Raw genomic sequence first — 15,392 nt, forward strand, 5'->3', positions numbered from 1 at the left:
AATATACATAACATGGGGCAGACCCCATGTTATGGGCTGATCTGGTTAGGCAGAATCGCCCTGAGTTTTTCTTAGACCTTACCTTAAATAATCCAAGAATTCCCTCAAGGAAGTTGGTGTGAACAAAAGGCATTCACACTTAGTGGCACACCCCTCTCAGTGGTTCAAAAGATGCCTGAAGTTATATATTTATTGTTCTGATTATGTCTATTTCTGAGAGAATGAGACCATTGTACCAATCGCACTGAGACATTTCAAATGATATCAAACATGATAGTTAAAGTCAGTTTGGTTAGTCTAAAACATTGAAACATTGAAATGACCATATGTGTGACTTGGGGGGATGAAGCTGAGTCTCAGCATAGTCAGATGCAAATGCAGCAGGAACTGGTTTTTCACGCATTCCCCCCTGGTGGGTTGTGGAGTCCATTGGCCCTGTCTTCAGCTCATGTTTTGAATTGTCAAAGATATCAGAATATTTGCAATATTTCAATTCTTACAGAAACACTGCGTACGCCGAATCTCACGCATATTCTTTTGTACATCTGAATGAACGTGAAACTGAGCGCAACATGCACGAGCACAAAACCCCTCCCTGCCTCCTCCCCTGTATTAATATGCTAATGACTATGCTAATGGCAAAACCCAACGAAAAAGCAATGGCAAAAGCAAGCAAAAACAGAAACTTTTAACAGAATGTGAATTGGAGGCGCTGCTTTCGGAGGTAGACCGGAGAAAAGCGGTGTTATTTGCAAGTTTGTTTTCCGGAATTAACAACAAAAGAAAAAAATAGAGTGGGAGAGTTTAGCTGATGCGGTCAACACAGTTGGGTCTGAACATCGCACTGAGTGCATTAAAATAAAGAAATAGTGTGATTTATATCTGTAAAATGTTGCAGGTCGTTTGACAGTCTCAGTGGCGCTACTCGTAAGACGCATGTGATCATGAATTTATACGTTCGAGCATGAACTCGGCTCGAATCCAGCGTCTGATGAACTCTTTCTTGTTTTTTCCCCCGCTACATATCAGATTTTGCCAACTATTTATCACGAGAAAGACAAGTAGGAATAATCAATAACTTCATATCAATAAGCATCATATTTTATTTGCACATTTATTGAATGGAAATGTTTCTGATTCACGCATGCAAATTCATCTTCAGATAGTGTCTTTATAGCAATGTGCGTGTGGTAGATCGCTCAGATTACATTGGGAAAACAGGCGACTGCTGCAAATTGTGCTTTAATGTTTAGCTGGTCAAATGTATGGTATGGAAACCTTATATACCTGCTGAACCCGTCTCATACAGCTGCCATTGCAAGGCTCAGACACTTTGTAGAGAGGAATTTAACACAACCGCCTCTAGGAGTCGCCAATGGAAATAAAACAGACACGCACAAAAAATGTGCGTACGCCTGCCAGAAAGCTGCCGTGAAGCTGCGCACATTCCCACGTTCAGTTCATCGTTAGTAAATCCAAACGTGAGCGATTCTGAGCGTGAAACCTGGCGTACGCAAAGTTTTTGTGCGTACGCAGCTTTGATACATGAGGCCCCAGATCTACACACACATTACCGTTTTTTAGTCAAAGTAAGGACCAGTTCTACACACACATTACCGGTTTTTAGGCAACGTGGGGATCAGATCAGCACCCTTACTAATATTAAATTTTAAACCTCAATCAAGTAATTTGACAGTAAACTGCTTTAGAATTTTCATTTGAAGAGCAGGTCAGTTTATAAGAAATGTAATTTGAATACAGAAGGAACCTCAAGATCCAAACAGGAAATGGTCCAGAATAGATTTAATAAATGTTATATTTATTATAAATAATTTCCACAAAACCTTTAAACACAAAAAAAGCAGTAAACACAAAATCCATGAAACTCTCTTGCTTGTCTAAAAGCAGTTCTCATTGGGTATAACAAGCTTCCACATAACTCTTCCATGTCTGCGTGCACATTTAGTTAAGTGCAATAGCAAATAATATTAAACGGTTAGTTCACCTCAAAATGAAGATTCTTTTATTAATTCCTCTCCTTCAAATTGTTTCAATCCCTTGCTGTCTATGGAGGATGAGGAGTTCTTGCACTTCATCTAAGTTATCTTCCTTTGAGTCTGAAGAAGAATGAAGGTCTCAGGGGATTAGAGTGAGATGAGGGCAAGTAATTAATAATATAATGTACATTTTTGGGTAAACTCTTAAAACCCACCAGTATGTTCTATTTCTGTTTCTGTCGTATTTTAACTATTTGAAAAAAAAAACATTAAAAATATTTTAAAATATATTAATAAAGAACTGAACCCCACAAATGCAAAGAGACCTTCATCATATAACCAAGCCACCAAAACTCCAAATAGACATCATTTGTTAAGCATTAACTCTACATTAATAGTAAGCAGTTTATAAACACAGCTAGATGCTCTATTGTTGACTTATAAGCATGTGTAATGTGCTCAATTTTTGTGTTTTCATACTTTGTTTATAATTCATTTTTCATAACTAAATGAAGTATTGCATTATTTACAAACTGTCTAAGAATAATTGGTGTTTTTTAAGATCATTAAGAATGAGTAAATAAATGATTAAAATACTATATAAATGAACATTTATACATTTACTATTCAGGCATATAATCAGGGCTAAAAAAAAAAGAAAAAAAAAAAGAAAATCCAATCGGTTCACTCTACACACAGCCCCACTCCTTGGTATCGAGCGCAGGCCCGGCCCTACATTTAGATGTTGTATAATATGAAATAGCAGTAAAAATTATGAAAATTGTTATGAAATAGTTTTTCAGTCATGTAGCCTAATACAAATATTTAGTATACTGCACAGTGCAATTATTATTTAAATTTATTATATCCATTATTATTAATATTAGTAAAATCTTTTTAAAAAATTTACTTTAGGCTATACTGCTATTTGCTCATGCAAAATTAAACACCAGAAAATATATCGTAGGCCTATATTAAGAGCTAAATTACAGTTAGCATCATAATTAGTTCAATTATGTGCTGTAGGCTATTGATTGACCAACACCCCCTGTATACAGTTTACACACTGCAGGTCTACAGTTCTGATGTGTATTTTGAATTACTTGTTTTAAATGACAGTAAGACATGCTATATTTAGTTTTTATAGTAAAATATACATTATAATCCAGTACAAAGTAAAATAATATTTATTAGTGGCCTATTGGCAGCGTATAGCCGTTAAGCTTATAGTCTAAGCATGTCATTTATTTATTATTAACATAAATTACAAACTAGCATCCTTATGATTTTATTTCGTTTCTGTATATTTTTATCAAACGAAAAATGCAATGATTTATACTTTGGTTTTAATTTTATTAGAAATTTAATAGCCGTTTAGGCACACTACTTCTACATGTCATTGGCTCTGATTGCGTTTTTTACAGATAACCTATTTACAAAGATTTTTATTAAACAAGTGCACCACCACAAGATATTTTTGTAGGTGTAAAAATCTAAAAAGTATCATTATCATATTCTTGCCTTATTCATCTTTAATATAAATATAAAATTTAACACATTCATTGATTAAACTAGGGATGCTAACGATTACTCGATTGATTTATTGTCGGTAACCCTTTAAAACCGATAGACCTTATCGATGACCGATTAAGCATGGGCATTTAATAAGTTATGCTTTGCTCTTTGAGATGCGTCCACGATTTCACACATTACATAATCAAGTGTGCGCAGTTTAGGCTACGTTACCCTATGGAGTCGTGCACTCTCTTGACTTTGCATATTGGTTATGCACATATTGGTCATACCTATTATGCTCAGATCTCGTTTATCCGCTGGTGCTGCCATTAATCCGCTGGTCAAGTAATCAAAAAGTAGGCTACATGACGTTTAATTATGGGCAGGTTATTAAGACCAAACATTGGTTGTGCAAACTGTATTACGTTCTCTAAAATTTTAAAGTGTTTTAAGCTACATTATCTTTTATAGACTGGCATAGGCCTAAATACGCATCACGGCCAGACATTTATAGTTTATATAAAAACGAGCGTCACCGTCGCATTTGTTCACATGCTTTAAATTAATGCTTTTTGTCTCCCAAAAATAATATAATAAAGAGAACGATAAAATAACATTATTAACCGTTTAACTGTAAACATTTCTGTTCAGAACGATTAAAGTTGATCTTTTTTTTTCGGTTTTCGTTTCTGTTCCTGAAAAACGTCATTTGATTCTGTTTTTCGTTTCCGTTCCTTGAACAGGTTTGGAGCCCTGTATATAATACGTTTTTCTGCATGTTAAATAATGCTTTATTAACTCAACTTCATGCAGTTCTGAGATCTAATCTAAAGTGAGGAATATTGATGCTTTATAAATCCCTTATAAATGACAATTAAAGGCTCAGAATCATTCATTTATTTTCATTTTGGTTTTCTCTCTTTATTAATTCGGGGTCGCAACAGCGGATTGAACCACCAACTTATCCAGCACGTTTTTATGCAGCGGATGCCCTTCCAGCTGCAACCCATCCCTGGGACACATCCATACACATACACACTCATTTACTACGGACCATTTTAGGCTACCCAATTCACCTGTACCGCATGTAGGAGCACCTGGAGGAAACCCACACCAACACAGGGAGAACATGCAAACTTTACACAGAAATGCCAACTGACCCAGCCAGGGCTCGAACCAGCGACCTTCTTGCTGTGACAGCACTACCTACTGTGTATCAAATAAACAATAAGTATTTGCAATCATACCTAAACAAATACAATTACTGTAAATTTTAAACATTGCTGAATAACAGGAGTGTCGAAATACAACATCATTTGATAAAACAACAATATAATAATTTAACAATACATTACGTGTAAAGCAATTTTATATTTAGACAAGATTGCAATGATTTACTTTTCATTTGATACAGTTTCATTTGAGCATCTTGTAATAAGTAGAAATTAATAGTCATTTTTTCCCTGTATATAATGTAACTGAGCCTTATATTGTCATTTATAATGGATTTATAAAGCATGAATAGCCCTCGCTTTAGATTAGATCACAAAACTGCATGAAGTTGAGTTCATAAAGCATTTATTAACATACTAAACAACTTATTATATGCCTGAATAATAAGAATTATCAATGTTATTTTGAATAGTTTATTAATCATTTACTTGCACATTCTGAATTATCTAAAAAAAAAAACACCTACTACTTTTAAATATCTGGTTTGTTAATGATGTATTTTTCATTACTAAATTAAGTATTGCATTATTTACCAAGTATGAAAACAATCATTAAGCACATTATAATTGTGCTTATAAGTCAATAATATTTGTAATTTATATTTATAAATATAATTTATAAACTGCTTACTAATGTCTATTAATGTAGCGTTAATGCTTAACAAACGTTCAACTAACTATTTGCTAATGTTTCATAAATAATTCATTGTGTGCAGTTATTATAGTGTTACCCAACATTTATATATCTTATTAATCAGGCATATAGTAATGGTTACTCTGTCTAATAATAAATGCTTTATTAACTCAACTTCATGCAGTTTTGTGAGCTAATCTAAAGTGAGGACTATTGATGCTTTATAAATCCCTTATAAATGAAAATTAAAATCTCAGCTATATTCTACACAGAAAAAAAGAAATAAATTAAAAGGGGGAGTGATTTATAGCTTTATATATATATATACATATATATATATATATGGTGAAGCAGTGGCGCGGTAGGTAGTGCTGTCGCCTCACAGCAAGAAGGTCGCTGGGTCACTGGTTTGAACCTCGGCTCAGTTGGCATTTCTGTGAGAAGTTTGCATGTTCTCCCTGCATTCGTGTGGGTTTCCTCCGGGTGCAAAGGCACAGTCCAAAGACATGCTACAGGTGAATTGGGAAGGCTAAATTGTCCCTAGTGTATGAGTGTGACAGGCCCATATGACAGGCTGGCCGGAAGGTGTAAAAAAGTCGTTATCATATGGACAAGTCTAAAACTGAAGGCCTTGTTCCAAAAAGAGCCGACCCCGCAATCATACGGGACTAAGGCCAAAGAAGATATATATATATATTTTTTTTCCATTAATTTCAAGATACACAAATGAAACTATCTAATGAAAAATAAATCTTTGCAATCTTATCAAAATATAAAATTACTGTACAGTGCAAACATCACAGAAACACTGAAATGAATCTTGTCATATTGTTAATTGTTGTTTTGAAATGATGTTGTATTTTTATTTTGCAATGTTTAAACTTTACAGAATTTTTTAAATAAGATTGCAAAGATTTATTGTTCATTAGATACTGAGCCTTAAATTGACATTTATAAGGGATTTATCAACTATAAACAGTCCTTAGGTCACAAAACTGCATGAAGTTGTGTTATTATAGCATTTACTAACACACATGGTTACAATTACTATATGCCTGAATATAACATGTATAAATGCTCATTTGAATAGTTTATTAATCATTTAATAACTCATTCTGAATTATCTTAAAAACCACCAACTACTCTTATATACAAATAGTTTGTAAATAATGCAATACATAATATAGTAATGAAAAATGAATCAGTAACAAAGCATGAAAATAGAATTAAGTCAAGTCAAGAATACAGCGTTTGAAGCTGTATTTATAAACTGCTTCCTAAAGTCTATTAATGTAGAGTTAGTGCTAAACTAATGATGTATAGTGTATACTTACTATAAAAGTGTTATTCAGATTTTTTATCTAAAGAGCCGAGATTCAGTTTTTAATATAAAAATCCAAAGCTGACCAATCTCTGGTTTTTAGAGCCAATGGTTCAGCTTTCACCACAGCATGTACTTCCTGTTTGCTCCAGGATCTTCTCTTTATGGGACCTATGGGTGGTTAAAATATAAAAAAGTGGTTTTAGTTGCATAAATGTTCAGTCATTTTTACAACATGTGCTGTTATGTTAGTTTAATATTGTGATAGAAAATGCTAGAAAAATATGTCTTGCCTATTATTAAAAATACTTAAGATGGAGATGGATTAAAAAATACTTCCTAATAACTCCAAATCTGGTTAATGGGGTTACACTTTATTCCATAGTCCAGTTTAGACATTCTTCTAACTATGCGTAACTCTGCAACTACGTTAATTATCTCACCGTAAAGTATTATGTATTAGAGTATTTCAATAAGACTAACGCTCATCTGATTATCAGTAGAGTATTAGCAGACTGTTAGCTCAAGTTTAGCTCAAAACACTACACTGTAACAGATATCTGTTCATTACCAGTTCCTGTATTTTGTGATTTACAAGTGTTTTTTTTTTGTTTGTTTTTTTGTGGTGGTGAATTGCATTATGGGATGTTGATCTCTGCTCTGTGCACTTTTGATGTTGAAAATTCAACTCTACAGTTTAACAAAGTGACTTTTACTGACATTTTAGTAGTTTGAAATAATATAATGTATAAGAAATAATATATAGAGATAAATAAGTCTTTAGAATAACAGAAAATGTACCGGCAGTTTATTACAAGGTTTCTGTAGCATAATATACAACAACAACCCAAACAAAAAGTCACTTTTTTTTACTTTTTAAGATTAAAAGTTGTTGGAAGAAAGATCAAGATCCCATAATGCAATTCAAAAGCAGAAACAAACAGATTTCATAAAAACAAATTATGAAAAACTGCTAATTTAATTATTATTACTTATTTTTATTAATTTTAGAGTGTAGAGTATTAGCTGACAGTTAAGGTTACCTCAATAAAACCAACTCTCATTGGTCTCAGTAAATAGTACAGCAGACTGTTAGGTTACGCTCAAAATTAGTACAATATGACTAATTCTTATATAAATTTAGTAGAGCATTAGCAGTGTTGATTCTAACAGACAGTCTAATACTGTTAGTTGACAAGTAGTTGCAGTTACTTGTAGTTAGTAGTAGTAGTAAAGTAAATTATCAAAATAAAGTGTAACCAGATATGCAATTAGTATATTTTTCCAAAGTATTTAGCAATATTGTTTAACTAACATGAAATGAGACATCAAGTGCAACTGTACTGAAATCATCATGGAAGTAATGTGCTTCTGTCCTGTTTTACCCTACATGTTATGTAAATGAGCTTGTGCATTTGGACTTGTACAATAACACAAGTCAGTCACAAATTAACTTTAATGATCATACCTCTCTTTTTTGTGAATGCTGGGTCTGCATCACTATCTTCACAGACACTGTACCATGGTGATGATACTTGAGGGGACTCTGAAAGTAAAAATCAAGTCTGAGAGTTGACTTCTCTGCATAAAGCTTACCAAAATATTTATTTGATTTTGTGTTGTTCTTTTTAATGGGTAAAAGCGTGTGATGGTAGCTTAAAAATAGTTTTCAAACATAGCACATACATATCATGATAAAAATAAACATTCTGAAAAAAGAAAAAATCTGATTAGAAAAATAAATAATATTTTTACCTTTTAGATTGGACTTCACCTCCTCCAAAATCACGATCCACTGTAACTTTCTCTGAATGTAAAAACCCACACAAAAATACATCATTTAAAACAATATGGTATATGTTTGCAAATACAAATGTGTATATAACATCCAGAAAATCTGGCACTGTATTACATGTTTGTGTGTAAACCCACGATTTGATCAAGATTCCCCCCTTTAAAATCTGCTGAGCGTCTGTTTTCAAGTCCCAGAAAAACTGAGTTGTGGGAACAGAGCAGTTCTCTTCTGCAGTCATACAGTCATAACACACACATACATATGAAGAGTTCGGTTGCAAAATGCGATAAACGGCATTTTTTGACATTTGGATTTTATTATTGGAAATCACTGTTCAGATGTACCTTAATCTATGTGTCAATTGCTGCCATTAATAACATTTAAGAATGCACATTTTAGGCCAAGTACAAAACGTATTTTTTTTCACAAAACGCAATATCCGTCAGACCAGTTTCTTTACAAAGTGCGATATAACAGTTAGAGAGCGTTCAGGATGCGGCGCGAGCTCAGCATCCCCTGGGAAGAGAGTCATCGCCGGTGAAGTGCTCAGAGTTTGCTCATTGATTTAGCGATAGAAGATGAAGTCTTCAACTTCACAAAAAATTATAAAAAGGCCACAAAAGTGGACCAGAATAAGATACTTCTGCGTCAACAATACACAAATGCAGCAGGGAACGAGTCTCCGCTGATGTCAAGAGAAGGCCTAGGAGCGCCTTTTTTTCTACTCCCCATCACAAGATACCTGTCTGCAAGTGTTCTTTATAAGTTTATTTTTTAAATAATTTCTTAAATGTAGCTGAGTAGCCTATCTGAAGATTTATTTATGTGGTTGCACCTATTATTTAAAATTAATTCTTGTTGTTGTTGATTTATTACAAAGGAACTTAAAGGGCACATGTTGTTATGGAGAAAACGGTTTAGCTTTTTCACAACCAAATAAATAAGCTATTATTATTATTACAGTGAAATAATTCATTAAATATGACATAGCGAGGCAAGTTTGTGTCACGGACTCAGCTCCGCCCGCTCTAATCATACAGGTTTGGTTTTCTGCAGCGGTGTGGAAGGAGCCGCCCCCCACTCTTTCTGTACCAAGCTAAAGGTCATTTATCTAACTAACTTAATCTTACTTATCAAACAAAACATTGATTCACTAGCTTTTGGTAATGGTATTAATGTAGTATAATATAGCCTAAGGTGGATGTAGCGTTTTGCAAAAAAAAAAAAAAAAAAGTTATGTTATGTTATGTTGTGTACATTCTGGCCAAATCTAACTTAGAATCTTATTATTATTAATCAATCTTTGCATATATTATTCCATGTTTGACAATGTGGGTTGGATTAATATGTAGCATTTTGGCATGTCTTTTTTTACTTAATTATAGACATAAAATTAAATAAAAAATATCCTGGATTTGAAAATATTGTGTTCCTGGCCTTCACTGAGCTCAAGTTATAGTTTAATGTACAAAAATTGTGAATGAACTTGACTGTTGATGTCCTGAAAAATAATGTCAAAATTACCAACATTTTTTTTAAATGGATATATCTCGTTCTGCAATGAAACTCTTTATATACAGTTGAAGTCAGAATTATTAGCCCCCCTGAATTATTAGACAGCTTGTTTATTATTTCCCCAATTTCTGTTTAACGGAGAGAAGATTTTTTTCAACACATTTCTAAACATAATAGTTTTAATAACTATTTCTAATAATCATTTCTAATAATGGACTTATTTTCTCTTTGCCATGACGACAGTAAATAATATTAGACTAGATATTCTTTAAGACACTTCTATACAGCTTAAAGTGAAATTTAAAGGCTTCACTAGGGTAATTAGGTTAACTAGACAGGTTAGGGTAATTAGTCAAGTTATTGTATAATGATGGTTATATGAAATGATATATATATATGAAAGTATATACAGTTGAAGTCAGCCCACCTTTTTAAAACTTTTTTACAAATATTTCCCAAATGATGTGTAACAGAGCAGGGAATTTTTTCATAGTATTTCTGATAATATTTTTTTCTTCTGGAGAAAGTCTTATTTGTTTTATTTCAGCTAGAATAAAAGCAGTTTTAATTTTTTATGAACCATTTTAAGGTCAATATTATTATCCCTCCAATAACTTGCCTAGTTACCCTAATTAACTTAGTGAAGCCTTTAAATGTCACTTTAAGCTGTATAGAAGTGTCTTGAAAAATATCTAGTCAAATAATTTTTACTGTCATCATGGCAAAGAGAAAATAAATCAGTTATTAGAGATGAGTTATTAACACTGTTATGATTAGAAATGTGTTTAAAAAATCTGCTTTCCATTAAACAGAAATTTAGTACAAGAAATAAACAAGGGGGCTAATAATTCTGACTTCAACTGTATATAATTAAAAATATATATTTTATATATAATTTTATAAATATTTTATAAAAAATATTTACATATTTTTATATATAATTTATAATTTTTATTTTGAAAAATATAATTTAGACAGTAGTACTCAAGGGTCCAGGGGTCTGTTCTTCGGACCTCGCTTAAATAATCTAAGAATATATTACAGATCCTGGATCTTTTAATCTTGATAACTCATCTTAGGCTAATTTGGTTCTTCAAAAAAGTTTGCGAATCAGATTAAACTGATCTGAGAGGTGTTGTGACTGTGTGTTGTGACAGATCTATCGATCCTCAAAATCATTATCAGCAATACAACGATTGGCTGACGGCACAGCAGCTTGATGACATCTGATTAATGCAGTTATCAAAATTACATGAAATCCGTAGTAAACGGTTCGTTAAATCTGATATGCAATAACAGAGTTGTGAGTTACGTGCTGGAGCAGAGCAGTTCTCTTCCTCTGTCATATGGTCATCCTTCAATAAAAGCTGAATATAAAAAATATATATTAGTTAGACAGCAGTACTCAAGGGTCGTGGTCCCCACTATGTCAGACCTTACTGTGTGTGTATTGAGGACTAAGTGTGTTTCACAGCTTCTCTAACATGCCTCTGGTCCCCACAATGTCAGTGCATATGTTCACCAATTAGGACACACACTCTGTTTCATTTCTATATTTTGATTAAGTTAAATAATTACAATTAAATACACCACTACTACAACAACAACTACTATTACTACTACAACTAATAATATTAATAATAATAATAATAATATAATAATAATAATAATTGTTATTATTATTATTATACACACACCTCATCAGAGTTGTGGGTCTCCTACTGGAGCAGAGCAGTTCTCTTCCTCTGTCATATGGTCATCCTTCCATCCTTCAATAAAAGCTGAATAATAAAAAAAAATATATATATATATTAGTTAGACAGTAGTACTCAAGGGTCCCGGTCCCCACTACGTCAGACCTTACTGTGTGTATTCAGGACTAAGTGTGTTTCACAGTTTCTCTAACATGCCTCTGGTACATGCCTCTGGTCCCCACAATGTTACACTAGTGCATACATTCATACATTAGGACACACACTCTGTTTCATTTCTATATTTTGATTAAGTTAAATAATTACAATTAAATGCACTACTACTACTACATCAACAACTACTACAACTACTACTACTAATAAAAATAATAACAACAACATTAAACACACCTCATCAGAGAGTTGTGGGTCACGTACTGGAGCAGAGCAGTTCTCTCCTTCTGTCATACGGTCATACTTCAGCAAAGCTGAATAAAAAAAAAAAAAAAAATATTAGTTAGACAGCAGTACTCAAGGGTCCCGGTCCCCACTATGTCAGACCTTACTGTGTGTATTCAGGACTAAGTGTGTTTCACAGCTTCTCTAACATGCCTCTGGTCCCCACAATGTTACACTAGTGCATGGGTTCACCAATTAGGACACACACTCTATTTCATTTCTAGATTTTGATTAAGAAAATAATTACAATTAAATGCACTACTACTACAACAACAACTACTACAACAACTACTACTACTACTACTACTACTAATAAAAATAACAACAACATTAAACACACCTTATCAGAGTTGTGGGTCACGTACTGGAGCAGAGCAGTTCTCTTCCTCTGTCATATGGTCATCCTTCAATATAAGCTGAAAATAAAAAAATTTATATTAGTTAGACAGTAGTACTCAAGGGTCCCGGTCCCCACTATGTCAGACCGTACTGAGTGTGTATTCAGGACTAAGTGTGTTTCACAGTTTCTCTAACATGCCTCTGGTCCCCACAATGTTACACTAGTGCATACGTTCACCAATTAGGACACACACTTCTACTTCTACTACTACTACTAATAATAATAATTATTATTATTAAATTTAAACACACCTCATCAGAGGGTTGTGGGTCTCCTACTGGAGCAGAGCAGTTCTCTTCTTCTCGTCATATGATCATACTTCAATGAAAGCTGAATATAAAAAACACAAAATAATAATTAGACAGTAGTACTCAGGGCTCCTGGTCCCCACTATGTCAGACCGTACTGTGTGTGTATTGAGGACTAAGTGTGTTTCACAGCTTCTCTAACATGCCTCTGGTCCCCACAATGTTACACTATTGCATATGTTCATAAATTAGGACACACACTAAGTTAAATAATTACAATTAAATGCACTACTACAGCAACAACATCTACTACTACTACTACTACTACTACTACTACTAATAATAATAATACTAATAAACATACCTCATCAGAGAGTTGTCGGAGCAGTTTTCTTCTGCAGTCATATGGGCATCCTTCAATGAAAGCTATTTAAAAACAGCTTTGTTATATAAGTCATGTCATGACTATAAAGCTTTCATGACAGTCTTATGAACCCCCCTTTAAAGTAAAGCATTACCCAATTAATTAAACTTTTTTACCCATTAAGACAAGAAGAAGATATTAAGAGATTGATTTCATTATCTCTTATGGATGATGCAAACTCTTTATTTTTGAACAGATTTACCCTTAATCTATATTAACATTAAAAAACTCTTAGCTTTGCTGAATGTATTAAGGATTAATGTATTAAGTAATCAAAATGTCAAACCTTTCTCCAAGGCCAATCACATGCGCCATAGTCAAACGTTATTTCCTCTCCAAAGAAAATATCCCTGATTGCAAAAAGGCACAAATGAGGTTTTCTCTGAACAACGATCTTATTGACAGTGCAGTTAGGGTGCAGATCGTCCTCATGATCGGCATCAATGCTGCAAAACTAAGAGAAAAGAGCAAGCAACATTTTAATTATGCCCTCTCATAGCAATAAAAAGCTAAACTATGGCATGAATACAAACACAATGAATGTAATATATACATGTACATTTGAATGGGGAAAACACTTAACCACCTGTTCTTGTTTTACCATATAAAGTCAAACATAAAGACAGTATTTTTATTATATCTCATATATGCTTTGCTTCCACAAGCTCTATCATTTGTACTCAACCACAAAACTTCCTTTAATAAATGTGGACAACGCAAACTCTGACCTAAAAGATTTAATGAAATGTGTAGGGTTCAAAAACTACAAAAACCTCACATTAGCATCCTCTCTGTGTGTGAATTATAAATACAGTAAACCTTTTGAAGTGGATCAGAACCTTTCCTCAATGTTGTTCTAATACTATTGAACACCTGTTCTTCTTTCTTAGGACAGTTTTAAAGAACTTTTTTTCCACTTCGATTGTTTACAGGTCACACTTTACAATTAGGTTTTATTAGTTAATGTACTTACTAACATGACCTAGTAATGAACAATGCATGTACAGCATTTATTAATCAGTTTAACATTTACTAATTACTAATGCATTATTCAAATCTACATTCATGCTTGTACCAGTAATAATGCATTGCAATAATTAATGCATTGTGCGTGTTCAACTAGTAATGAACAACTTTATTTTCATTTACTAAAGTTAACAAACATGAACAAATACTGTAATAAAGTATTATTTATTGTTCATGTTAGTAAATGCATTAACCAGCATTAACTAATTTAACCTTATTGTAAAAGGCTACCAGTTGACAGCAAATAAATAAATAAAACACACACAGTGAACATTTATGTATTATAATTATTTATCTAAAATAAAACGTTTCTACACGTCATAGAACAATAAATTAAGTACATTTCTAGGACCAGATAGCCCCACATTTTAATTATAACCTCTAACGTTATATTACTACATTAACGTATAAATAGTATATAATAGTGTTATTTCAGGATTAACGTTAAATGTTTAAAGCAATTAACCATTTAAAAAGTACGATACAAGAACTATGAAAACATACCTTAGTAACCTTCTATATATTCGGTTTCCAGTGAATGGGTCTTGTCAGTGGAGCTGGTGATGTGTTTCTCCGCATCTTTTAATGGTTTTATCCTCCGTCGATCCATTTAGCCGCCCGGTGATTGGTGACTGTCTGACCGCGGCTCATGCACTCCACCCCGGCCTCTGACTCACGTAGCACCGGGCAGTTAGCACGTTAGCACATTAGCGCGAGTAACTTTTACTCGTGTAAACAAGTTAAATTACATACCGAACTGTAGTTTGTGTCTTATCAGTGTTATATTAATACGTAATTTGAAACAACATCGATTAAAACACCCAGGAAATTCGTTAAAACATTTAATTAACTATACCTGATAACTGTCAAAATATGCAACATAAGTATTTGTCATATAACCTATTTTATTACATTATGATGGTGAAAAACATTCTAACTTACCCAAAAATTCGAATAATTTGATGATAGATCTTAATTAAGTTGATTAAAGTCGGATTCACTTATGAGATTGCGCATGTGCAGTAGGCAGAGTGTGTGAATTGCGTCAAGTGTGGAGAAGGGTAATCCTGCACAACTGGAGTGGCTGCACTCTCAGGACCGCATTTTTAGGACCGCATCTTTAGGACCCTAGTTT

At 33.2% G+C, this 15,392-nt stretch overlaps 1 protein-coding gene and 1 long non-coding RNA gene across 28 annotated transcripts in view; both read right to left on the reverse strand.

The window, feature by feature from the left end:
- Positions 1–15,392, reverse strand: part of LOC141375838 (uncharacterized) — a 488,480-nt gene that overhangs the window by 144,993 nt on the left and 328,095 nt on the right. The window lies entirely within an intron of this gene.
- LOC141375837 (uncharacterized) lies at positions 1,799–15,365 on the reverse strand. Of its 5 annotated transcripts, XR_015498183.1 has the most exons (13): positions 15,200–15,365; positions 14,762–14,925; positions 13,518–13,685; positions 13,172–13,233; positions 12,811–12,889; positions 12,500–12,575; positions 12,112–12,188; positions 11,707–11,790; positions 11,322–11,376; positions 8,455–8,506; positions 8,168–8,245; positions 6,786–6,870; positions 1,799–2,117 (listed from the first exon to the last, which is right to left on the reverse strand). It is a non-coding gene; the product is annotated as an uncharacterized LOC141375837 (long non-coding RNA). The 5 variants fall into 5 exon arrangements; XR_015498182.1 differs by lacking the exon at positions 1,799–2,117 and having other exon boundaries at positions 6,083–6,870; XR_015498179.1 differs by lacking the exon at positions 1,799–2,117 and having other exon boundaries at positions 6,083–6,870; positions 14,762–14,929.

The sequence above is a fragment of the Danio rerio genome, chromosome 8 (genome assembly GCF_052040795.2).
Source record: "Danio rerio strain M-AB ecotype USA chromosome 8, GRCz13ab, whole genome shotgun sequence".
Taxonomy (NCBI): domain Eukaryota; kingdom Metazoa; phylum Chordata; class Actinopteri; order Cypriniformes; family Danionidae; genus Danio; species Danio rerio.